This window comes from Falco punctatus (assembly GCF_963210335.1).
Source record: "Falco punctatus genome assembly, chromosome: 14".
Taxonomy (NCBI): domain Eukaryota; kingdom Metazoa; phylum Chordata; class Aves; order Falconiformes; family Falconidae; genus Falco; species Falco punctatus.
In genome coordinates this window covers 17,946,242-17,974,212 of record NC_137594.1, presented here as the reverse complement: position 1 = coordinate 17,974,212, position 27,971 = coordinate 17,946,242, and the positions used below count along the sequence as shown (strand labels likewise).

The window sequence follows — 27,971 nt, the reverse complement described above, 5'->3', positions numbered from 1 at the left end:
AAAGACTAATTAATAAAGAATGAGTACAAGATATAGAGTGAAGCGATTGCTTTACCTACTTTTATGGTCAAGTAGCAAAGAGAGAACTGAATCAAAACCAACCCAGGGAGAAAGATTTCGCCTCTTCCTCTAGAAATTCCATTACACCCTTTAACGTTCCAGCTAGAGTTTCCCCAAGAACTACTGTGTTTCTCAGCTTTTATGCCCCAGTGATTGGTGCTGTTGCTTAGGGCAGCCCTGAGACTTGTGTCAATGAACTAAGAAATGCATTGGCTATAGGAGCTAAAAAATAATGTAAAAAGTTATTATCTTGCTATTTAAATTTCCCCTGATTTGGAATTTGATCTTTCCATCACTAACTGGGATTCTAACTCCATTACAAAACTTCTCCCAAGAGGTGTGGTCTGTCTTGTCCCTCATCCTTTATGTCTATAATATATTGAAGGGAAAAAGACCCGAACTATCAAGAAGATACCAGCTATTCCTACATGGCAGGAGAGGGAGCTAGACAGGCCGTTGGCCTATGGCCAATCCAGATGTTTTTCTGCTGCTTTTCAGACTCAAGTAAATCAGGTGTTTCAACATATGATCAGCAGACTAAATGCAAACTACAATAATACTAGGCAGAGAGAACAAAGGGAGGGAGGGCTCCAAATATTACTGATATTTCACTGTACAATTGAATTAAAACTAAACCAGCTTGCTGGATGTGTGTATATATCACAATAAAAAATAGAAATCAAAAGAAAGTTAACTTCTTGAGCTACTAAAACTGGCAAAGCTTTTTTATGAAAGAATCACTGAAAAAACTGTTTCCCTGTACACATTCTACAGATGGAGTGCAGCAAGATGACTTTGCTTGTGGATTCATGGTTACAGCATTAGACAGCCTTTAAAACTTCCAGAGATTTTTCCTGTTCAGTTGTGATCCTGCAGTGAACTGACAATATTCGTCTTTCTGTACTCAATAATCCTTGGTCAGCTACCTGGGCTTACAAGATCATTAATTTTTTTTTAAACCAAATCCCATTATTAAAATAAAAATCCACAGTAAAAGGACATGAAATAAACAAGCTTTGGCTCTGTAAAACCTCATATAAACACATACAGTAAGCTAGCACTATCGTAGTAGCTACATTATAATGTGTACTGTAAATCAGTCCTTACATAGCAAAATGTAAAGACTACTGAAATGGAAAAATTAAAGCATAATGCTTGGAATAGGAAAATATGTGTATTCTGGTATTAAATTTAGTATCCATATGTAATAGCCATTCCTCAAGCCTGCACAACTGGTATCCATAGAACTTGCAGAAAATCAGCCCCTAGTTCTGGAGGAATTTGGTCTTGGGCTCCAGTAGCACCACTAAATGTTTAGATTTCTTAAATAATTATGGTTGCATATGTCAGGGAAAGATGCAGCTTGTGGTAATCTTGCATTCCCGTGCTGTAACAACACCATTTAATACAGCACTGTGGCCCTTTTTATAAAGCATGAGTTGGCTATTTCCAATATATACAATATTTGAAAGGGAAGAGGATACACTACTGTGCCATAACTCCTTAGTGTGTTTTCTCTCTGTTGCAGACGTCAGGTGCTACCTTTCCTTCGCTGCATGGGTGGACATAGGAGGGTCATGTAACCCTTGTAGTGTTATCTTCAGCCTTCCCTCAGCCACATCCTCCCTTCCCACGTCATTACGTGAATTGGTGAGTGTGATCTCATGTTTTTGGGAAGGCAAGGTTGGGACCAGAAGAAAGGAGTCTCCTTACTTGACCCAAAAGATTGTTGTGGTCTGGCTTCCTGAGCTGTAGGGCAGATCCGTGAAACGTCTCATGGAGATTCTGTACCAACTGAGAAGATGCATTGGGGTAAATAGCAATAGGAAAGGCAGTAGGATTGGGTTAATAAGGAATTGATGCTTTGACTTGGAATAATGAATCTGTTTGGGCTAGACTAGTTCTGGGGGATATGGGGTGGAATCTGTATTAGCAGGAAATGCACCGGTCCATTAAAGTGGGGAAGTACCCAGCTGATTTGGAACTGGGGTTATCATGCTTCCATTAGCGAAAGAAGGAAAAATGTATAATATTTTAATAAAGCTTTCTCCAAGTAGTAGTGTGACAGTTCACTTATGCAATAGTTCAGCTAGGGCACTGTGAAAAGACAAGTCTCTCCATCAGACTCAAAAACCTGAAGGACTCAGAAAAACTATTGGCTGAAAAACCGTCAAACATACATATTTTTCTCTTAAAATTTTTATTTCCTTAAAAATTGGCAGTGAGTGATCTGAAAAGGGTTCTCTTGTATGAAATGATCTTAAATATATTTTTCAAATTTATCTTACCTGGCAGTTCAAATACGTGCAAACATTCTGTTAGTGTGTGGAAAATCATTTTGCTTAAATAGAAGAAACCTTCAGCTTTCTTATGACATTTTCTCAGCTAGTAAGGAAGCTAAAAGCCTGGTTAGAAGAACTTTTCCCTGATATAAGTGGGAAAATTTCTCTAGTTCTTACAATTTGTAGCATGAGTTTTGACTGTATAAGGCTTATTATTCTGATGTGTGTGAGCATTAGGTTACTTATTTCTGATAACTGCAATCCAATATATTAAAGAAAAACAGCCAATATCCAAGAATTAATATTACAGCTTGTTTTACAGTCCTACAAAAAAAGTCCAGTCAGGAATTCTGCCTATGTCTACGTATAAAAAATGGACTAACTTTACAAATAGTAAGTTTCACATAATAATGAAACAAGTTAAACTGTTCCCCTACTTAACAGCAAGGTAGGCTGGCAGGAAGAACAGTTGTAATTGAAGCTCCAAGTCTGCCAATACTTCCAATTTTCAATTTTTCAAAGTATTTATAAAGATCTTAATCTTATTTCAGAGTTTCATGGGACTTCTCCTTCAGTAGAGCCTTTGCACCTATGTACCTTACACGTATTTGACAGATTGATCTGAAATCACACAACTTTGTTTTTCTACTCTGCTTCCTCTCTCTGAGACAATTGTAATGAATTTGGTTGCTCTGGCTCTAGACATTTTGGTACATATAATCTACAGAATAATTTGCAGCATTATGTTATAGTTTAAATAATGTTCCCTTGAAACAAAAACCCCCAACTTTAATCATTTATTGATTGACTGGTACTGAAATACTATAGATCTCTGGCACAATGTAAATTAGTATTTTATATCTGATGCCACATTGCAAAATATTAGCATTCAGATTAAAAACAAGTGCACTCTGCCAAGAAAAGCTAGATTTAAGGCCAAAGCAATTGGATTTTGAAATACATTTATGCTTATTTTTTAAAGCATTTCAATTTTGGGTAAATGAAATTGAGGGTAAGCTTTTTGCCTGGTACTGTGTACATCAGGGGTTTACCCAAGGGGATAAAAAACAAGCCATGAAGTTAATTTCGCTTCAGTACTAGACAAAAATCTCTTGGCTCACACAAGCAATGCTAAAGGTTGAGAACAGCTGCAGATCTCTTAAAATCATGCTTTTTCTGCAAAATTAGTTTTTGTATTTCTATATGCACCATCTATTTATAAATATTTCTATGGCTGTGTATCTTCCTCTTTATAAATGGGTTATTTTAGTAACCATTTGATCTACATAGAATTTATTTCAAGGTCAGGATTAAATTTAAAGAGAAAAGTGCTTAAAGAGTGAGATTTTTCTTGGGTGTTATTTCAAAAGGTGGTCTTTCATGGGAAAATCCAAGTGGTTTGAAATACTGTCTGTACGTACCTCAAAATATTGAAAATACTTTTTATTATATCATTTGGGTTTTGCTCTGAAAGAAAATCTAACTGTGCTAATTTCTCATTGGTTTTATTGATGAAAAAACCAAGAGCTGATGAAAACCAGTTCCTTCAGCCTGCGCTTTTGCAAACACTGCTGAGCAAAATCAACTTTTGTTTTATAAAATTAAAACAGTATTTTTAAAAGCAGAAAAGTAAGTGTAGAGAACCAAAATGTTGCGAGCCCCTCAGTCTGTTTCATTTTTACTAGAAATAAATAAAATAAATGTTGCTTGTGTAAAGAAAAATTGTTATATAGAGATAATTGGTTTTGCTAAGTAGAAATCTGAAACACCTATTGAAAGGTGCTGCCATTAATATTTGAAAATGCTATCATGCATGGAGTTTCCAGAAAGTAAATTTTTGATCAAGGGGTATAATTCAAAATTACACATTATATTTATTTATACATGCCATACTAATTGAATTGTCAGTAGAATTTTTTTGTAGTTTCTCCAAAATGTCATCTTATGTATATGTGAATTCATGCATGAACTCAGCTTGGTTTTGCTTTTGAGTACTAATCTCCTGTACATATTTTGGCCTTTACTATAAATATATTTTGAGGAAATAAAATTTGTATATAAAATTACTTACACCACCTTGATGTCACATTGCAGGAGGTAATTTGTCTTCTGAATTTTTCCAAGTGTTATTTATGCTGAGTATTGTTAGCTTCACACAAGCTGTAGTTACTGTAAAAATGAAACAGAGCAGTACCTTCTGATCTGCTGACTTGTATAGATTTTTTTGGGGGTAGTCTTTTATTCTTATTTTGCTGTCCCAAATAATTTTTTTGTTGATTTAGTTAGCTCAGACAGGGGCTGCTAGCTTGGGGTTCAGGTCTGCAGATTACATTGCTGACCGATGGCAGTAGTTAGCCTGCGGGATTGCGAAGTATGTGGTAGCAGTGCAGCATGAACATTTCCAAGTATTCAGCCCTAATGGACAAATCCTGCTACAGTAGGATTAATGGCTATGGACCTCACTGGTGTGGTTAGAGAAATGGTAAATGGCTTAATCTTTGTAAAAACATCATAGGTGATCAGTTACTCATAGATTTAGTAGAGCGGTTGTAACACCATGCGCGTTCTTCCTGCTGATAATACATTTTTACCCCTTCTTGTACTGAGTGTATCTTTCGTCACAGTGTGTTAGTGCACAGAATGTAAATAATGCCAAGGCTTTTCTCTACCAATTTCTATTAGCATGCTATTTATATTAATAAATCAGTAAATCAGAAATTCTTTTCAGTGCCAACTGCAGTGGAGGCTTAAGTGTTCCAATTTTAAGACATCATTCATGTGAAGAACTATCACATAATGCCAGATATCACAGTATTACACGCTATAGCCTGTGTGATAGTAGAGCTTGATGTTGTCACCTGCTTGGCCTCTCTTATGTGTAGAGATATCCTAGCATCTGCCTTTTCACAGCTGCATGATTTGCTCCTCATCATGTCACGATAATACATTTTCTCTGCTCGTGTATACAATTATCTTGCCCAGTATTTGAAGTTCTCTAGCGTAAAATATCAAGTACAAAGACTCATATTATCTTGTGTTATCAATAAGCTAGAAAAAAAATTGTTAGTTTCTTGAAATTGTTGCTTTATTTTTGAGCTGTGTTTTGGTGATAATTTACAGTCACCAACACGATACCGAACTCTCTCCCCCTTGCACAGCCATACATGCATACAGCCACACGTTTTTACCTGTCAGCTGATGAAGGGCAGAATTTTGACTCAGTTTCTGAAAATCATGTTTAGATACAAACTACAGAGCACTGCTTTATTGAGAACTATGCTAGCAACACTGAGTGAATTAAAAATTCATGCAAATTTCAATTTAAGAGAGTTTTTAATTAACTAATCTTACATTATTAGTTATCAAAACAGCTAGAGTATAACATGAGTATTTATGACTAAAGGACTGTTGTATTTTACCTTCTCTTTGGCAGTTAATAATTTTGAGATAAAAGGTTAATTTAGGGGTAAAAGGTATTTTTGAAAGCATTTTCAGGAAGTACAAATATATTTTTTCTGAAATTTTTCATAGGCCGTGTTTTGCTTTAAATCACAAATGTGTTTGTCCTTAGATACTCTGCTCTGCCACCCCAGCATCCTCCGTTGTCCAGGTTTAATTGTCTGGGCAATTCTCTTACTTGCTGTGTTACATTCAAAATCTACACCGTCTTTGAGAGCCTGAGTTCCTGATTTTATTCCAATATTATTGTATTTTAATTAAATGGTATTTCAAGTGACAGAGCTTGTCTAGAACTTCAGATTTGGCCAGAAACCCCATCCCCTGTATTACATATCACAATCACAATGAAAAGCTGACTTGCAGAGTTAATGTTAGCCTGGGCATGCCAGTCCGTGAACGTGCATCTGTGTCATGACTTTCAGCAACAGCTCAAGCTTCCATTTTGCTTTATTTATCAATTCTACCAGTTAGCCAGTGTTGGTTTTTGACAGCCCTCATTGTTAACAGCATGAAGAAAAGGGAGTAGTACATGGACCAAAAAATAGAGTCCCAGAAGTTCTGTGAACACGGTAGGTATAGTTAACCAGTATCACAGGTTATTGGGATGACAAGTTCACTCCAGCACAAAAGGCACAGTTCACTGATGTGTTCCCTGAATCATTCGGGAGGTTAAGGGACTTGCTGATAATTACTTCACCACTGTATTGAAAAATACTTTTCTTTTTAAGCTGAATGATCCTATAATGATCTAAAGTGTTTTGAGGCCAGAATAGAAGACAAAAATAATAGCACTAAAAATAAATTAGAAGTTTTAAGTCATATTTTTACCTCATACTTTCACTTTTACAAAAGATACAGCATGACAGATAATTTTTAAGTACTGTGGGAAGGAATAGATATTTAAAATGTCCTAACAATACCATGAATGATCTCCAAGCAAAAAGTGTAGAAAAGATATTTTCCAGACTATGTCCCTTCCTCTTAAAATCCACAAAAAGCATCACTGTTAGAATGGAAAATGAGTATTTACTTTGGAAAATTGCTTGCTTTTTGAATAAGTCATGTTGCACAGGGTAGAATGGAATAACACACATCATAAATTAATGCTGTTAAAATGAATACTTGATATGAATCCTGGGAAATGTTCTTTGCCATCAGTGTTTGCAAAAAGTAGGAGCTGTGCAGAAGCCAAACCAATTTGCATTGCTTGAAAACACATAGGTTTCCCACTACTGATGAATTAGCAAACACTTTGGATTCACTCCATCTTGTAGTGTTGTTAGTGTTTACCTAAAAAGCAATAGTGCAAGAAGGTACAGTATGTGATTTGGAAGTAAATCAATACTGGAGTTCAATAAAGAATTATAAGTTAGAAGAGCAAAAAGAAATGAAATTCTGTGGACCTAAACACCTGGCATAGGCCAACAAAGGTTGTCCAATGCACAGTTTCTGTACGCTTATGAGGAGACATTTCTTTTATTTTGTATAAATCCTACATTCCTGCTAGGCCAAACCATCAATTACAGGATCTCCTCTCCAGTTTTGGATCCGTTCTTACAATTGTCCACCTTTTTCCTTTTTCTTCTCCTGATTCCATCCAATTTCTTATGCTATTTTCTTCCCATTGCTCTCATAAATGGCTGAATTCTTCTCAGTACCTGAAATACTCCGATGTAAACTTTTTTTATGTTTTGTGATGAATTATCAAGCAGCTACTTTCTGTCTTTTCTGTATGAGTTAGTGGTTTATTTTTCCACTCAGAAAAAAAATGCTCTTTAGGTTAACCATTGTAAATTATGCATATTATTTGGTTAGAATGGCCAAACTTTGTTCCTGAGCAGCACTGCCATTGAAAAAGAGACATCCAATGACATTCCTGGGCCCTGTGACTTCAACATTTAGGAAAGAAATGTAACAGACCTTTGCTCTTTATCCATAGGATCACGTTTCCCCAGGTTTTAACTGAGCAATTACTGTATTTCCTACTATGACAACTGCTGTTTTGGAATCTTTCATGATCAACATTTTAAAAAATGATCTGATGACAGTAAAAATAGCTGGTAAAGATGGAGGAAATAAAAAGTCTTTGTAAGTTTCTTCCATATGGAATCTCTCCTCAACTGTGGTACATGTGGCAGTAAACCTTGAGCAGGAGTAACTGGGAAGCCCCGTAGTTTGCTCCCTGAGTTATCCCCTTCCCTTCCACTCCCTGACCCTAAACCTGTCTTTATCCACCTGGCAGTGTAAACTCATACCTTCAGCTTCATAGCCATGAAGAGTAACGTTCGAAACATAAGCACGTGGGAATTACTACACTGAAGGAGAGCTCTAGTATGGCTTAGTCCAACATTCTTCTGACTAATAGGGGTCATCTGTGAAGCGCTTATTAAGTTTGTCATAATATCTGAAACACGGGGATTTAAATCACTTCAAGTAATTCTTTGTCAACATTAAGCAAAACTCTTGGTTTCAACCACTGTGTATCTCAAGAATTTATCTATGTGAAATCTAATCCCTCTGTGAATCTTTTAAAATTTATGGCCTTAGCAAAATGCCGTGGCAAGGAGTTCCAAAATCTAATTATGTGTTGTGTGAGAAAAATTATTTTCCTTTTATCAGTTCCTAATTTGCCCCATTTCAATTTAAGAACTATCTCATTTTATTGTATTATGGAAGAGAAGAAGAAAAGCTCCCAGTTGACCTTCTTTATAGCTTTCATTACTTCTTAATACACTTTTTGTCATGCCTGTTCTTATTTGTCTTCTCTTCAAGAAAATAAACAAAATAAGAGTTTAAAAAGCAATTTATCCTTATCTGAGCGGTTTTCTCTGCTTCCATCATATTTGTCTGCTTCTGTGAACCCCATATCTTCAATATCCCTTATGAAATGCAGAAAATCTGTAGGGTTTCTTTTAATCCATGTTATTTAATTCTTCTCCTCATATAGTAAAACTTTTAAAAAAATGTTACGAGCTCGTTCCTGCTACAGGCCATCCTTCAGGTCTTCACAGTATTGGTTAGGTGCCCTTCCCATAATGTATCACCTCATAACTTGCTAAGATGAATGACTAATTTCCATTATTTCTACAATGTACGTTAGTTTTCATTTATCAATAATGAATTTTTTATGCAGTGGCTTTCACCTAGATTATTAAGCCATTTGAAAGATACTTACAGTTGTCTCAACCTGAGAACCCTGAATAACTTTGTAAATTTTACTGCCTTGTTTATTTTTAGTTTGTTAAGTATACCAAACACCAGATTTTGTCATCCTTGGGGACCATCGGTGTTTTGTCAAAATGAGAAGTCCAAACAGATTTGAAGCTTGATAGAATTATAGCAAAAATCTCCATTCTTTCCTGACTGTTTAACTGAAGCACAGGATGAAATCTTTTGTGGTATTTGTAGACATACATTTTGGGACTAAATGAAAGACCTTGCTCTGGCATGATACTGATGAGATCCTGAGATGGATTTCTGATCGAGTTTGGCTGTCTTGGAGTCGAATCAAGGTTTGTAAGCGATCATCCTCTGCCGTGATATCTTGTATCAGGATTTCAGTGAACCAACCTTAGAATGGACTTTACAACTGAACCACTGGTAATGTAAATGAGCCATTATAACTCATTGCCCATTCTGCCCCACTTACCTATTTCTCCCGCTGCCCCCCCCCCCAACAAACAAACAAACAAACAAACAGGCTGGCACAAAAAGCATAGGAAACAGAACTGGAAATTTTTGTATTGAGCTTTGAGTATGTCCTGATTAAAGGTCCTTTCTGAGCTCAAGATCCTTTGCAGTTGTTTTTATAGTCTGCCTTTTAAATGCCAGGGAAAGGATGCCAGGGTGTCTTCATCATCATGATGGTAGAAATTTGCAACAGCTCAGCAAGAAGGCACTGAACTGTTTACAGGGAGTCTGCGAGAACCCTTTCCCTGTTCATATTTCATGTGACACATAGATTACCTTCTTGACTTCTTGTATTTCCTAAATCTAAATGCTGTGCTATTTGTCTGATGTGCATCTTAGTCAGGATTTGGCATAATTCTTATGAATTGATTTAGCAGTCTTTGTCATCTGTTTATTGGACTTAAGAGGTCTAAATCTATCTGTCACTGAGCTGCACTGTTTCTTAGCACTGCTTTTTCTTCACCTTCCTCGGCTCTGTAGTGTGACTGGTGCATTTTTGGCACTAAATCTGGCCCTGCTGCTCCCTCGACAGCCTCATTAACTTTATCCTGAGGTGTGGATTTTTGTCAGTAGCCTTTTCTGAACCCAGTCTCATCAGTAGATCAATTGTAATTGTGCTCTGAAGTGGTCCTTGTTGCAATTATTAAAGCTAGAGTATTTATCCATTTGTTTTTAGGGACTTGGGTGCAAGTAGTGCTTGTTCCTCTTGCTTTACATCCTCCTGACATAAGCAGCTATTTTTAGGTGTGTAACTTAGGTTGTGAGCATCTGATGTAGAAGAACTGCTTACGGAGCAGGAGTATGTAGTTACAGAGTGTGTACCCACAGTATATGAGTGTTCCCATGAATTCCTCATTTTATTCTTCACTCACACTGTATCTGTTGAGTTTCAAGGGCATTTCAGAGTGGCAGTGGGGGTGGGATGTCGAAGGCAGCTTGCTGCTGACAATTCTGGCATAAGCATTCTTTGTAACATACATAATTTGGATACCAGGCTGATTTTTCAATGGTAATTAACAGGTTGAGTAACCTCAGCAGTTGTTTATAAAGTACCTGCAGAAGCTGTTCTCTAGAGGGTGGGCATTTTAGCATTGAGCAATTTATACTCTGGCAGATATACTCTGTAAGTGTCATTTTACCTAGATCCAAATTCACATTAAATTAAAGTTGAGTTGGGTACAAGCAGGTTCCCCATAAAAGCGTTAGAGGTAGAATTATCACAAAACAATTTGTGATAAATTTGGAACAATATGAGAACTCAAAAAATAACAGTTTTCATATTTCACATTTGCATTTTTTCTGGAGAAAAATATTGGTAAAAATATTTTTAATTAATATTTCTATGTTTCAGCAAAAGCAAGACTATTGCAGAAGAGATGCACACAGAAAGCATGTTTTGAATACATATACTAGATCCACTGAGCTTTAAAATATGCCAACATTTGGCATGTTTCTAAGGGCATTTTCTGAGCGTTTCTATGTATGTCATGTAGAATTGCTACTGCAGTAATTTTTTGTCTTGTTTTTCAGAAACTCTTGAAGTTGGTTTGGTAGAATTAGTAGCAAAATAATGTGTCTGCACACAAAATGATCAGAATGTTGTTAGTATCTTTAGGCCAGAGAGTGAAATAATGTCCTAGTCAGTTTGTGAAAGCTTGTGTTCTTAAATGGTGATCAAAATCACCTCATAACAGAGACCTGGGACTAATGTGATAAGCCACAGTCTCAGAGGCATCCTATTCAAAGAAGTGAAGTAGGTGCAAGAACCATAGTGTTTGGGTCCTGTTTCAGGCTCGGAGGAGAACTCTGTGTATTCTGGATTAATTTAATGCAACATAATTGTAATTTAAATCTCTGACTCACATGGCTGTTTGGAAGACTTTGTAAGCAGAGGGAAAGTCTCCCTGCAGTGAAAACCCAGGAACAACACCACAGTTGCCTGTGTTGCTGTTGACACTTACATCTGATCTATGCGGATGGTTTGTTTCAGGTTTGAAGCTAAAAGAACTAAACCAGCTGGACAGTATTAATGAGCGAAAACAGCTAGGAACAACTGTATTTTGGAATGCTAATAATAACATTTAATAGATTTCAACTAAGAACTGGTATAATTTAGATACAGTGCTGCTGCAGAGGTAAGAGCTGACCATGTTGCAGCAAATCAGGCACCGTGATGTGCTTCAAAAGCACTTCCATCAAGCCATCTAGATTCAAGCAGCTATCACTATTGATTATCACTTACTCTACTGTGAGTACTAAAGAAGATTGCAAAATGCTCCAACATATACCAAAAAGAATCATAGATTTTCTTTTCCAGGTTTTTGTGACTGGGAATATAATGTGCTTCAGCATGTTTGTATGAAAACATGTATAAAAGAAAGGAAATGGAGCTGGCCGAATTTATTCTCAGGGGAAAAAAGCTTAGGAGGTGAAGCCTCATGATGTCTCTTAAAATATCTTAAGGTATAATAAAGAAGGTTTGAAAAAAAGTCAGAGGTATTAAAACAAGCTTTCATATGCATGCATTCAGCAATACAGAAGTAATAACATCAGTATAGTATGAGTCTTTAAATCCAATAGCATTACTGAAGAAAACACTACACAAGATCAAAAACGTAAAGTTTAGATTTTCAGTTTTCTCTGTTGCATTGCAATATCCTACAACAATGCTACATAGACAAAGATGTTATTTTTGTATAGGTTAAGCACGTATCATTTACATGTGTTGTGGTTTAACCCTTGCTGGCTATCAAGCCCCACACAGCTGCTTGCTCACTCCCCACACAGTGGGATGGGGGAGAGGATCAGAAGAGTAAAAGTGAGAAAACTCATGGGCTGAGATAAAGACAGTTCAATACGTAAAGCAAAAGCTGCCCACTCCAGCAAAGCAAAACAAGGAATCCATTCACTACTCCCCATGGGCAGGCGGGTGTTCAGCCATCCCCAGGGCAGCAGGGCTCCATCACACGTAACCGTGACTTGGGAAGACAAACGCCATAACACCAAATGCCCCCCGGTTCCTTCTTCTTCCCCCAGCTTATATATACTGAGCATGACATCATACGGTATGGAGTAGCCCTTGGGCCAGTTTGGGCCAGCTGTCCTGGCTGAGAACCCTCCCAATTTTTTGTGCCCCTCCAGCCTTCTCGCTGGCACGGCCTGAGAGATGAGAAGTCCTTGACTTAGTGTAAACATTACCCAGCAACAACTAAAACCATCAGTGTGTTATCAACATCGTTCCCACAACAAATCCAAAACACAGCACTGCATCAACTGCTAAGAGGAAAATTATCCCAGCTGAAACCAGGACATACTCATACCTACAAGAATTTGAAAACAGTTTCTCTATGGGCTGCAGCACACATCAATAGTAAAAAGCTAGTTGTTCTTTTGTCAGCTTTTATTTTCTTTCTCCCCATCTTGTTCTTAGAAACAATAATCCAAGCTTCTTCTCTTTCTGCCATTTGAATGCCTGTATTCTGTATTGACTACTAACCAATCTGAAAGCTATGAATCTGTATTCTTTTTAATCACGTCTGTCATTATAGGAGATGGTCACCTTAGCAGAAAGATCACTATAATGGGTTGCTAATGGGCTATTAAGGGGCTTTCAAGTATCAAGATGATCATCATAAGTAAGAACTGAGAGCCATTCTTTATTTCTGTGTAAGATTAATTTTTCCCAAGTAATTCTGTGGATTAATAATGCAAGGTTTGTGCACCTCAGGAACCGCTTCACAGTTTCTTACCATATGCTATGCAAATTCAATAATTAGCTCTTGACTTCACAATTTAAAAATAAGGTGCTACTAACTCTATTTAGGGATGGGGAAAATACCAAGTCGAGCAAGCATTCTGATGGAAACAACTAGATGATATACTCAAAAGGGGGCTTGATTTGATCAGAGTTTTCAGAATTACCTGAACACATATTCAGTTATAGTCCATAATCATTGTTCAATGGCACAAATGTACAAAATATTTGTAACCTCAAGTCCTGTTTTATCATTGCTTTGTTCTCAGATGAATTTCTGGATACTAACACCTTTGAGAGCTTTGCAGACTATATAGAAATATTCTACATTCTGCCTAAGCTTGTGCTCTCAGAGTTGATATCCTTTCAAAAGAAAGCAGAAACCATGGGAAGCGGCACTAGACATTCAGATGTGAAATACTGAACTCATACTTTTGCTTATATAACAAATGGAAATGAAGAATGCGGGTTCTTTGCAGTCCTAGCTGGTTATACATCTTATAACAAACTGTCAAACAATTTGACTTATGTGTCAGATTTTGCTTAGGTATAGCTCTCAGTTTCTTCAGAGTTGAACGGGTACCCTTCACTGACAGGCAAAAGAATAAAGGGGCTTACCTGCACGTGGACCTTTCAGCTTTATAGGTTACCATTCCAAAGTTGTACATATATATGACAGACATATACAAAGCATTTTTTTCCCAGCAGTAAACTTATTCTCAAACTCTTCTTTCCAGTTAAATACTTTTTTCTGCCTTCTTTTGGATCTGCATCTTGATCAACATGGTCAGCGTGCCATTTTAAATGGCTTTCTGAAGTTGCTCTTGTGATTCTGCCTGTATTTTCTGACAAGCCAGAGTCGCCCCATGTTGCTTCTCTTCCTCTCCTTTACTATTCTAACACTATCTTGGAGGGTAAGTGTCAGCAGGTGTAAACAGGAAAAAGACAAGTGGCACCATTACAGCATTGCTTTCACTTGAGAGGGGCTACTTTTAGAAAAGAAAGCACTTGCAGCAACTCTTATTTGATTGGCATCATTGTCTAGTGAAGCTGGCACACCATCTTGTGAGCAGGCACAATGCCATCATAACAGATGGGCATGTGAATAGGAAGCCAAAAGATAATGTACGAGTACCAAATGTGTGTATTGGAGGGCAAGTTTCCCAGTCAGGAACACCAGAATGGCAGTTTATAAGCTTCTGCACCTATGTTTAAGGGAGATAAGGTACACATTGCATCTTTACAATAGACGCGTGGGTAATGCACTCTGAAACAGAAAGGGACGTGCGACTGGAATTCAATGACTGCAGAAGGAATTGTGAAATTTGTGACTTCATGTAAGTAAAAGAGCCACTTAAAACCGAAAGACGATGTCTCTGTAGTTGCAAACTAGGATACTGTTTCTGGCTATGACATTGATCAAGGGGGGATAACTGAAGATGGAACCAGGGACTGCATGGAGGGGTCCTCTCCATGGTATACCTCCCAAGGAAAACTATCCAAGCTGAAGTTTTTGTGTGGACCATTGTACTTAATAACAGCTAACTTAATTCCATGAATTCCTGTTACATCTTTATGAATCCATTTATATTTTCAGATTCCACAGTATCTTATCTTAATGAGTTCTAGAAGTACATTATTCAGCATAAAATGAGTGAACGCTTCCTTTGATTTCTGTTAAACTTGCCACTTGACCAGTGTTATGGGGTAGCAGCATAGTTCTTACATTGTCAGAAATAACTGCTTCTTATTCCTCTTTTCTATATTGCTTGTGAATATAGACTTATACAATAGTCCCCTGCTGCACTAAGTTATATTTGTACTTCATGGCTATCATTTCAGGGCTCCCAGATTCTACCAGTAGTGGAATGTAAAAATAACAATGGACCAAGGATATAGGAGTTATACAAAGACCTGAGAAGATGTATTTCTCGGCAGACAGACACACAATGCATTGTTCCCTGTCAGCCCACTGCATACCGGCAAAATTACATAAAAGTTTTCATTCATATTCTCAACTCATTGCTAAATATTTTCTTAAGCATAGCCTGTTGGGTTTTTTTCCTTATTAGTAACCAAAGGATAAACAAGGCTGTGATTATAATCTATCTGTTTTCATACTACCATAGGGATTTTTAATTCTTCTAACTGGACACCTGAGGTAGAACACAGCAATGTCCTCCTCTATTCCCAAGAACAGCAAGAAATGGACAACTGCTCTAAGTCTAAATGCTTAGTATTTGTACCAGTAAAATTTCAACAATGTCACACAGCACAATATTTTTTAATACAGATAGCACGTTGTCCTGGTTTCATCTGGGATAGCGTTAATTTTCCTCTTAGCAGTTGATGCAGTGTTGTGTTTTGGATTTGTTGTGGGAACGATGTTGATAACACACTGATGGTTTTAGTTGTTGCTGGGTAATGTTTACACTAAGTCAAGGACTTCTCATCTCTCAGGCCGTGCCAGCGAGAAGGCTGGAGGGGCACAAAAAAATTGGGAGGGTTCTCAGCCAGGACAGCTGGCCCAAACTGGCCCAAGGGCTACTCCATACTGTATGATGTCATGCTCAGTATATATAAGCTGGGGGAAGAAGAAGGAACCGGGGGGCATTTGGTGTTATGGCGTTTGTCTTCCCAAGTCACGGTTACGTGTGATGGAGCCCTGCTGCCCTGGAGATGGCTGAACACCTGCCTGCCCATGGGGAGTAACGAAAGAATTCCTTGTTTTGTTTTGCTCGCATGCACGGTTTTTGCTTTACCTAACTGTCTTTATCTCAGCCCACGGGTTTTCTCACTTTTACTCTTCCGATCCTCTCCCCCATCCCACTGTGTGGGGAGTGAGCAAGCAATTCTATGGTTCTTCATTGCCAGATGAGGTTAAACCACAGCAAAGTAAAATGCTGGAACAGAAGAATGATTATTAATGCCAAGATTCAACAACTGAAGATATCAGTCTCTGCATAGGGTTCTTGTAGCTTTTCAAATTAATTTTAACATTATTTCTTTTCTAGTGGAATATTGCTGCTTCATATCAAAACAGGAGAGGTATCTGTATGGGAAAAGAGAGTGTTTGGGGTCTTACACTCAACACAGTAAGCAAGGCTGAAGATTAGGCAATCACAGAAGGTGAAGTGAGCTGCCTAAAGTGTCCAGAAAATTAAGTATCAGACCTGGAAATATATCTGGCTTCTGAGTTGCAGTGATGTCCTGTCTGGGTCACACCATTACCTTGTGTGGGCAATAGGTTGGATAATGTCTAATTCACTAATATCTTGAAGTGATTGGACCTGGGTAAGCAGTGATAGGACCTAACACCTATATAGAGATGAAAAGGTAATAGTCCATGAACTCATACTGGCTTTGCAAAGAGAAATAGAAAGTTTTACATTCGTAGTTTAAATTGATCTAGGAGAGTATCTGATATTATAGAAATACTTTATCTGTTCACAACTAAAGATATTTCACAATGTGAGAGTCCTCTTTAGTCATAGAAAATGCATAAAATCTCTATTATATGAAAAAAACCTGAAAGCCAACTTTTAAATTTCACTTTACAGAGAACAATAAAAGTCAATCATTGAACCAGAAAAGCTCAAATAAAGCTTTACTTATAATTCACATCCAAACAATATACATCAAACATTTTCTGAAGGAGAGAGATGTGAATAAAGCTTTGCTTATAATTTACATCCAAACAATTTACATCAAACATTTGCTGAAGGAGAGAGATGTGAATGACTCATTGGAAAGTGTAATCTAGAATAACCCTTGACCTTCTGCTCTCTAATTCAGGCTGCTGAGGCTGTTCATTTAATGCAAAAGCAGCTCCATTCTTCTAAGGAAGACTTGAATCCATTGCATACTAGCATTATTGGGACATGAGATTAACACACTGTAAACAAGATTTGTCTTATCACAACTCATAGCAAGACACTGCTATGTAGAACTGTAAATTGTCATGAAGCTGTCTCCTTAATCCTTTCTGCATTCATTTTTATTAGATTTCTTACTGCTTCCTTCAATCATGTTTGCAGATTATTAAAAGTAGAGTTTGGGAAAATGCAGTCTTTTGAGCTGTCAACTCTGACACTGCTGCACAGACAGAATACATATACATAAAACCCCTCCTAATATTTACTTTAGTATTTTCTGGCATAGTATCGTGTGTAATTGTGCTGTTAGCTGCAAGTCCCCAGGTGAGATTGGAAGTGATTTTGTCTCCCTTATCATGGCTTGATGACTTTCGTAATACTGAGGGAACGCTCATTTATTAGAATGTCAGGCTGGGAAAACTACCCGGTTGATATTGAAATCACTTTGGTTTGTTAAATTCTTATCTTCATTTCCATTTTAACAGTTCAAACTTTCTGAGTTTGTCAGCAATAAAGCACCTCCAGCAATAAAAACAAAGTAATGGAAAGAAAAGGGAATTGTGTTCAAAGCAGGGGAGGAATGGGAAGTTTGTTCCCTCCATACAGAGATAAGGGAGAGACACACGGGAATACCATGCTATAATCAGAGTTTTTCTGTCACTGAGTGGCAGCTTTAAGAAGTTGTGAATTTAATCAAGGATGGAAGCAGACACAGCACACCTGTATCTCTCGTGCAGCCTTCTCTCTGAAGTTCAGCAGTCACCTGAGTGTGCTGCTGGTTTTATGTTTGCTGTAGCTGCCCATGACCTTGTAGGAAATCTCCTTGCCTTGCCCTGGCAGTAGAACCCTTCCTCCCCCTCAGCTTTTGCTTTATAATCCTCTTTCTATTATTCTTTTAGGAGAAGATAGCAACCCTTTCTCATTTCAATTTCTCTGCCCTCTCTAGAATATTTAATTCTTTGATGAGACTGCCTAAGCACCTTCGTTGTGCTCATTTCACACGGCAGGTAGCTGACAAAGTTTCCTTTATTGACAACAGGTTGTTTTTTTTTCTTTCTAGCTCCTGCATAGCTTTTCTTCTCTAGAAAGCAACAACACACCAGCCCTCCTTTACAGAAACCTTAAAAAAGGTATGTCTTCTTGTTTACTGGGTTTTTATGGGTTTCCCATTCCTGATTCACAGGTGTCCTTCCTCCAAGGTAGAAGACCACCCCTGTAAGCACCTTTGCCTCCTCAGGCAATCGTTACAGGTTGGATTTCTTCTGAGCCCCATCAAGGGCCTGATATAAGCCTCCTTTTCTGCAGCAGGTAGTTAGTATATCATTTATAGTAAGCTGTTAGGAATAACACGCTTCTGCTTCAAAACAAAATTAACTAATCACAGAAATGAGTACAAGTGAGTAATTAAATGGAGATAAAAAGTTTAATTCTCACCAATGCCTAATTATTGTCAGATTATTACAATTTTCAAAATCTCTTACATATCTAAGTTGCTTTTGAAAGTGTGAAGGCAGCTTCTATGTCACTTAAATGGTTTTGGAAATTTTATACAACAGTTCTCGTTTCTTCCATTGAAACTATTTTATGTGTTCATGTTGAATGGTTTATACGCAGCTGCCTGTAACAGTACAGACTAGTAGGGTGCTGGATCATTAAATATTAGGCCAGTGTTAAACTGGACCAACTGAAATGCATTTCATTGCCTGAGAAGGGAGAAGAGAAGGTTGCAGATGTCTATTTTATGTTAAATGATCTTCACATGATTTACATTAATTTATGAGAGAGCAAATGTGTCTAGGGGTGTCAGGGTGATTAGAGAGAAGTATTTAATGGTTTATGACGAAGTGAGCTCTGTTTACTTTCAGGAGTGAGGCCTGCATGTGAGAAGATAAATGACTCTGGTACCATAACACATTTGATCGGATTCATTATGTGCGGCTTTACATGTCTTTGAATTCTGACTGAATCTGCAAAACCGAAAGGGCAACATCATGTTTTGGGGTGCACTCTAATAAGCAAGCTTTTTAAAATATACATATTTACCTGCACTGTGTGGGGTTTAAACAGCAAAAGAGCTAGAGGGCTGGCTGATTTTCCTCAAAGGGCCATTTCCAATGTTGTGTTACCTTAATTTTCACTTGTGGTTTGGGGAAGGATTTTTTAGGCCCAGCCAGCGTGGGTTTATGAAAGGCAGGTCCTGCCTGACCAGCCTGATCTCCTTCTACGACAAGATGACCATCTTCGTGGCTGAGGGCAAGGCTGTGGATGGTGCCTGCCTGGACCTTGGAAAAGCCTTTGGCACCATCTCCCACAGCATCTGCTGGAGCCAGCGGCTGCTCCCGGCCGGGCCGGGGGTGCCCTGCGCTGGGGTAGGGGCCGGCTGGGCGGCCGGGCAGCGGGTGGTGGTGGATGGAGTCACATCCTGCTGGTGCTGGGCACATGGGGGTTCCCCCCAGGGCTCCGTGCTGTCACACGTGTCACCCCGCGGGCACAGCGGCTGGGAAGCTGCCGGCGGGAAGGGGCCTGGGGTGCTGCTGGCGGAGTGTGAGCCGGCCGTGTGCCCAGGTGGCCAAGGAGGCCAGCAGCACCCTGGCCTGGATCCCAAACGCTGTGGCCAGCAGGGCCGGGGCAGTGACCGTCCCCCTGCACTCGGCGCTGGTGCGGCCGCCCCTGGAGCCCTGGGCTCAGTTCTGGGCCCCTCAGGGCAGGGGGGACGCAGAGGGGCTGGGGGTGCCCAGGGACGGGCAGCGGGGGTGGGGAAGGGGCCGGAACACCAGGCGTCTGAGGGGCGGCCGGGGGCACTGGGGGGCTCAGCCTGGAGAGGAGGGGGCTCAGGGGGGCCCTGGTCGCTCCCTACAAGTACCTGACAGGAGGGGGTGGGCAGGGGTCGGTCTCTGCTCCCAGGGAACAAGCGACGGGACAAGAGGGAACAGCCTCGAGCTGCGCCAGGGGAGGGGTCGGTTGGGTGTGGGGGGAAATTTCTTCACCGAAAGGGTGGTCAGGCATCGGCACAGGCTGCCGGGGAGGCGGTGGAGTCACCATCCCTGGGGGTGTTTAAAAAAAAGTATAGACGTGATGCTCAGGGACATGGTGTAGTGGTGTGGGCTTGGCAGTGCTGGGCTAACGGTTGGGCCTGATGATCTTGAAGGTCTTTTCCAACCTAATCTGAGTCTATAATTCTGTGTGTAGAAAATGGAAGGGGAATGAAGAAAGTACATAGAGGAAGAGATGCTGTCAGACATGGTGGCTATATCAGGGGCTAGCTGAAGGTAAAGGGGGTAATTTATTGCCTGGTGGTGTATCCCTGCTTCCTTACATAGTTTGAGCTATGAAACATAATCTGGGCCGCTGGGTCACTCCCCAGCACTCACCCTGGCACCCAGCTGCTGCTGTTGTCTTTTTTTCCTGTGTCCATGGGCTATTTCCAGACTCTTTCCTTGGTCAAAACAGCAGCGAACAGGGCTTAGACTTACTGGATCTAAGGGAAGCCTTTTTGCCTCTAAAAGTAGCACAGACATATTTTGTTATGCCTGATGTAAGCATCGCATCTTGGAGACAAATCATGAAATTACAGTTTCAGCCCATTTGAAAAGGACTGCATTTTTCTTAGATGGACATTGTGGCTTTTAGGAAAATTTGGAAGTGTGAACTGCAGACACCCATGCTAACATAGGAAAAAAACACCTTAACAATCATTAGCTATTAAAAATCACAGCATTTTAAGCTTGTTTACAATTCATATGTACATGCTGTGAAATGTTTCACCTTCATTCCTATGTTTGTCTTCACCTGGGGTAAGCTAACTTGCGTGGTAGAGGATTGCAGCTCCAAAACCTTAGACTGTCGCTGTTTTCACTAACAAACTAATACAATATAGTTTTCTGATTGTTACCACTTAGCTACAAAGACAAGTCAAGGGGAGAATCTGACTTGGTCTGATAGCAGTACTGTTAACCCCAGGCATGCCAAAGTCTTGATGCCAGTTTAAAAAAAAAAAAAAATCACTTATACTTAAGGAAGTAGTAAATGTTGAGACCCCTGTATTTGCTTCTGATTTCTGAGGTTTGGGATTCTTTTATTATTATTTCTGAATTTAGGGAATGTTCCTGTTGCATTTTTTTCAGCCTTTTTTTCCACAACAAATGAAGTGTAGAAGTATATTCTTTCTTTTTAATGTAAGAAAATCAGTGTGTTCAGTGGGTAGGGCATTCTTGTTTCTTATGTTTCTGATTCTGCCATGGCCCTGCAGGGTGATTTGGATTAGCAGTTTTCCTGTACTTACATGCTTTGCAAAGTAGGCTGAAAGCTGTGGGTGTGAGTTACTAGAGACCAATCATGTTACAGGGTTATCTGGATCCAGAAGATTTTCTTCTGTCCCAAATTCCTGGTAGGCATATTTCCTGTTCTTTCATGTACACCAAGAAACCACAAGAAACACTGGGTACTTTTTACTCTGATCTCTCCTAATCCTTGGCATCATTCCTCAAACAGTCTGTATATCTACCAGTATATTGCATTGCTTAATATTTACCTCTTTTGTGTTTATATAATCATTATCTTGTCTTTCAGTAGAAGTTTATGCGAGTGATCAACTTGCTTTGAAATGTTTTTCTTAATTTCACTTCTCTTCTAAAATAATTAATATTGGAAATGAAGTCCACATTTTATATGTCCTGGTTGGTTCTTTTTGCTCAGCTCTGGAATACTTTCCCTCCCAGTGAACAGTATATTTGTGTCTTCCTTTCTGTAACCTGGGGAGAACTTGGGAACAGTATCCATTCCTCAAAGTGTTTTCTTTTAAGTTTTTGCTCTGAGTTGGTTTGGTTTGCCTTAAATGTAACAATAAGCATTTCTCATAAGAGAGAGGTTCAAAGAATACCAACTATGACTCAGTAACGTTAACTTTATTTTCCCCTCCTCACCCTTATGAAAACGTAGAGCTTCATTCTTTATTAACTATGTGAATTTCCTTAGATTACAAGGAACATATAAATCATTTTTAACCTGCTTCTTTAAATGACTGATATTATTGGGGAGGGGAGGGCTTTGCTTCCAAAAAGCTTTTGTTCTCACTCTAAGTGAAATTGCTCATAGCATTTTAAATGAACTACAAACTAACATAGTTTCTCCTTAGCAACTGCTGTCTCTGCCAGTGTACGAGCTGTATTCTGAGATTTGAATATGCAAAATGACTAGGTCAGGCTGTCTTGAGGATATAAAAAATACTGGATGAAGTAAAATTTTGCCTGAAATTAAATTTACAGAAAATCAAATATCTGTTGTTTAGTTCTAAGCAGATGTTGAAAAGGTTTTCCTGGATGCCATCCTTATTGATAGTATGTCTTTTGATCTGAAGCCAAATAAGAAATCTGGATGTTAGTCTGGATTTGGAAATTTTCTTTAAATAAACATATTAGTTAAGTATGTAAATCTGCTTATCATCACTTAAGGAATGTTGCCAGAGTAAGAAACATCTGGAGCTCAATGTCAGCTAACTTATTAATTCACATTTTTAGTATGTTTCATCTAGAGTATTGTAGGATTCTGTTATCTCAATTGCTTAAGTCAGCTTTATCTAAAAGGCAATTAGTTGTAAGTTCTGTTGTTTACATTTAGACTCACATGAAATCCATGGAGTGTAGTCTTATAGGCCCAGTTACTTAGCTTTCCAGATCTGTTCAGAAGTAGGCCAATGCACACTGTGGTACGAGTAAATCAGAGCTAAAATAATCATGGCTTTGAAACACCAGTGCTTTCTTTCACAGGAGACAGATTCTGAAAATTAATTGTTACTGTTTAGGATTATGAATTACATGGTCTAGTTTATTTATCTGAACTCATCACCATGTAATTCCAAGAAAGGATTATTTGACCTGTTCTTGATAAGGGTGTAAATATAGATACAAATAGATATACAAATACATATATAGATATACAAATACAGCCTTCTGCCATAACGTTTCCCCGGTTTTATGACCACGTTTCTCCTTAAGCTTAGAAAAGGTTCTCAGTCTAGTTCAACTTTTAAACATATAGCAAACTGTTTGTATGTTAGCGTTTTCAAAACTGATGGATGCTGAATGTGTTATAGTGTACTTTTGCTAGCACAGATGATAGGTTTTGTTAACCCATGACATGGACCTCATAGTTATGGAAGTAAGAATGGCTAATGGCCGAACTTTTATATGTGAAAAGCCTATTAAATGAAGGAAATGTGCTGTTTAAGGAAATACTAGTTATTGTTGGTGAGAAATTACTATAAATCTCTACACAAAAAAAACCCTATATTGAAACTATGAGTCAGAGCCTTAGAACTGCACAAGCAAGCATGAATTTGCACTTCTACATAATTTGTATGGAGTCTACCTAGTTCACATACTTGTGTTTGGCTGCACAGTTAAGTGGACTATGAAAAAACAAAGTGCATAACCTTCTGTGTATACAAATTGCATGCACATGATTCTGAAACTCAGGTAGCAAGATTTATTTTAAAACTATGAATATAGCTTTGTTTCAAATTTTTTTGCAATGAAGTTTGATGATAATAGTATATTAAAGGAAAACTTTGCAGACCTACAGAGAAATAGGAAATGTATGAGCTCCAGTGAATATCCTAAAGAGATCCAGGCCTTTCCAGGAACTTGGTAACAATGTAAGGTAGTTCAGGTTTGTGTACCTTAAAATTAAAGATTGTTTTTAGATGCATGCTCTTGCAAGAATATGTTTATGTTTTGCCTTTACTCCGCCAGAAGAGGAGTTAAGCACATGCCAAAGCATGCTGTTCAGCATTCAGTGAGGTCACAATCACGTAGCAGTGGATCAGAAGCGTTGGTCTTGTGTCCTTGAGCAAATTATGTAATAATTTATGACTACCTAGTGCTTGAGGTGGTATCTGCTGATTAATTTAAATGCAGTCTTACAAACAGACCTTAATGATCAGTATTACTGCTTTTAATAACTTGATTATATACAAAGGCTTTGGAGCAGGGGTTGCTTTGCTGTTGCTTGGACTTGTCATTGTGGAAGGGAGTATTGATTCACATTTCCTTGGTGCTGCTGTGAAATGAAAACTAAATAACAATTATTAATAATAAATTGGAAATGTAAGTCAAGTGATTATTTTAGTTTCTTAAGATGATTTTCTGTCTTTTTCTTGCTGCTGCTTTGACTATGGAAAGTCACGTTAGGGGAAAGAGAGCTCACTCATTTTTATATGAAAGGCAAAACTGAAATATCTTACTGATCATGAAATTAATGAAAGAATTTTAATACTAAGTGAGCAAACAAAACTAGTGGATGTGACCCTCTGTTACTGTTTAAATGATCATTATGTTTCTGCTTCACAATGTACCTACTGTGTGAGTTAAGCTGTTCCAAGTCTTTTTCATGACTCAGATCAATTAAGAATAGAAGATATCAGTGAATATCAGTGTTTGTGTACTCATAAATACAGTTGCAGTCTTCCTCTAGAGAGTGTATAGATTAGAAGAGGCATTTTCTGGAAGGAATAGACAAAATAGATCTGGATGACAAGAAATTACTAGTGCAGTATTGACAAAGCATTTCCTACATGAAACATAGAAAGTGTATTAATTTGCATCGTATCCAGTAACTATACACTGCATTACTCAGCATGTCATGTACCTACTTGTTTTATTTCCTTATAATGTCATGTGTCTATATAATAGATCATAATTTTCTGCTGATGAAGATGAAAAAACAAAAGGAGTACGAAGCAGATATAACCCAAAACTAATATCTACTCATACAGGAATATTTCCAATCACTTGTTTTTCAAAGGGATCTCAGGGTTGGACTGAGGGAAACCTATCTCATGTTATTTTAAAATCTTTTTCGCATGCATCTCAGCATTGGAAAGAGCAGTGGAGTCAAAGTAATCTTCATACTGGCTTTCTTATATACAGGCAAAATATCTTTAACAGGGAGAATTACTGCTATTTTCTATTGTGGTTTTATCTAATTCATGTTATTTCACCTGTGTACAGACGACATACTGGGTTGGGTTCATAATGTGTCTGTTATTGTGAATCCATTAACTTCAGCACAGCAGTATGCACAAGCTGAAACCTGTTCTTTGGATCATGTTACACCCAAGTGTAGGCTTATTTGTATTTATGTTAGTTTGGACCCATTCCCCTTTCTCCTGTCTTCCATTTCTTAAATAGTGAAGATGCTTACCCAAATCATGGGGGAAAAGTAATACCTATTGTGTAAAGAAACAGTTATCTGAAAAGAAATAAATCTGTGATACGGTTAATCTTGGGCAGGGGAAAGGCATGAACTGCCTGGTGCTCTCCTTGCCTTACTTGTTCTTCTGGATGAAGCATAGCAGAAGGTAAATCATTAGTATGTTACAGGAAAAACGCAGCTCAGTAGTACACTCGGTGGAGCAGACTTACTGAAATGTGTACTGTTAGGAAAACACCATTGCACAGGCAGTGACGGGTCTAAGACTGCTTTTCCAGCCCCTAAATGGTCAATTGTATGCGTGTAAATGATCACCAATGTAGCTTTTAGGCTGAAAAGTTTTGACAGAGGTGTTCAAACAACCTCCACGGAGCACTGCAAAGACAAATACTCTTTCTAATGTCATTGGGGGTTACAGATTGTTATTTGCTGAATGAAAATGAAAATGCTTTCACTCACACAGAACACAGAATTTCATCACATTCATGTATCTGAAATAAGCTGTTGAAAAGGAAGATACTGGAATTCAGAAAGAATTTTCTCAAGTTCTTATGGTGATAATAGGCTCTCTTTCTCTGATGCATCACTCAGCAGGTGTCAGCACTGAAAATGTGGTCCTAAAATTTTCACATGGAGTTTTCTCCATTATATTATTATTCTTTAAGAATAATATAAATAGTGGGTTTTGTTGAATCCAAGGAAGAAATTTGTTATGACTGTAGAATGTGATTTTGTAGAGGAACAATGTGTAATAGCAAATAGCCAATGAATCATACTTTCCAAACAAAAACTAGTGAAAAAAAAAAGATCAAGGTTTATTATACCTCACTTATTATCCAAGAAAAATGTACTGGCAGATGCAATGTTAGCAAATTCATGGTGCACTGTTCACTTTTCCACAGCAGATGAATGACTGTCATTGATAAACTGGTCAGACAGACTAGAACAAAATAACATTTATCTTTTACAGATCAAAGATTCACCTTCTTTCTTTTCCAAGAAAAACATGAAAGTTGGAATGAAGTTTATTGGAAGTGATGCGCCTTCATTATCAATAGCAGGGAAACATGTAGTGGAGTAACAGAAGGTAAGCTCAATGTTCATATTTAATATTTTATTGCTAAGAGGCATGGAATTCTGCGTCATTCACACTTTTAAGAGCAAGATTGAGCAAGACTCAGTGTTCAGTACCAAGTGATGAGGCCAAATGATTTTTGAAAATTTACTGTGTGGAACAAAATCATTCAACTGCTCAGTGTATCTCAGGGTGTGCGGCATGGACTCAGCAATACGGAAAATAAACATGAGGTCCTCCTTCTGCCATATCTTCTTCTTGCTGGATGGTATTTTTCTTTATGGTATACCTAATGACTCCATTTTGTTTTGAGGGACATTCCTCAGTGTGTTTAAAATGTTCTTGAACACCACAGGTTATCTTTGTACATCAGAGGAGATGAGCCCATCCACATTGGTAGAACAGACCTTTGGTCCACACGCCTCCCCCCCTTGCCCCAATTAGACTGTATGTTTTAGGTACAGGAGGAATGCCATAATAAAATGTAAATATAAGGACAGTTTTTGTGGACTTTGGTTGTCTTCCAATCTCTTGATTTTCTTTACAAGAAAAATACTGTGCCTACATAATGTACTACTCTAAATTTGGAAACAAGGTAATTCCTAAATGATAAATCTGAAGAGCTAGGTCCCCGCTTTGGTTTGATTACAGAAAAAGGTTGGAAAAAAATATATCTTTGTCTTTCAGTTCCTGCTGTGCAGACTAACTCATCTCCTTGTTCACATTAGTGTGTTTCTTTTATAATACTAAATGTAAACAGGCACTGGAGAACTGAATCCAGTGATGGCTTTAATGGGTATTCACTATATTTGTAGTAGGAAGAGGCAATAACTTAAAACTGTGTGAAACAAGCAGAAGACAAAGTTGGTGGTCTTATAAATCTTATTTTATCCAAAAATTTCCAATTCAATCAAGGATTTGCAGAAAAAAACCCACTCTTTCAATAAATATCTGTTATTCTTGAAAAAAAACACAGCATCGGGGGTACTGAAAAAAATTAAGGGAAAAGGGTTTTTTTGCTGCCACGCTATCTAAAGTGCACAGCCTTTGCAATGAAGAAATCCAGTATAGAAAGTAACTTTTCTGATGAGAGCTGAATAAACAATAGGCAGTTGGGCTTCATTTGCAAACTGTTAAATTTTCGATAACCCTCTTTAAACACTATGATTCTCTACTGTACTTATCTGATATATTTCTTTTTTGCAATATGGCTGTGTCCTTTCAATACGTGTTGTCATACCTCTGATAAAATGGAGTTGAGAGTGATGACAAAACCAGAAACATCTGGGAAATGAAAACAGAAAAGCTAAGTGTCAGATAGCAATCAATGGATCACTTATGGCAGTTATGCTTAGAAAGTGAAAGTAGTTCCTATGATGCAATTTGCAGATGATCAGGCTGGTGAAGGGAGTCAGTGCCGCTTCCCTTAGGCTGTTACAGAGATGTCTGTGCAGATGTCTGTCCCAGAAATGCCACGCATTCAGGAGAAGCTGTCAACTCCCTGAGGTACCACCCACTTCAGATGAGACAGAAGAGGGCATATGCCCTGTGGCAGTGCCATCCATTAG

At 38.3% G+C, this 27,971-nt stretch overlaps 1 long non-coding RNA gene across 1 annotated transcript in view; it reads left to right on the top strand.

Annotated features, from left to right (window-relative positions):
- LOC308053487 overlaps nucleotides 1–27,971 on the top strand; it is a 103,062-nt gene that overhangs the window by 54,227 nt on the left and 20,864 nt on the right. Inside the window, exon 2 of the long non-coding RNA XR_013923635.1 lies at nucleotides 1,589–26,415. This is a non-coding gene — a long non-coding RNA (uncharacterized lncRNA). The remainder of the gene's footprint in view (nucleotides 1–1,588; nucleotides 26,416–27,971) is intronic.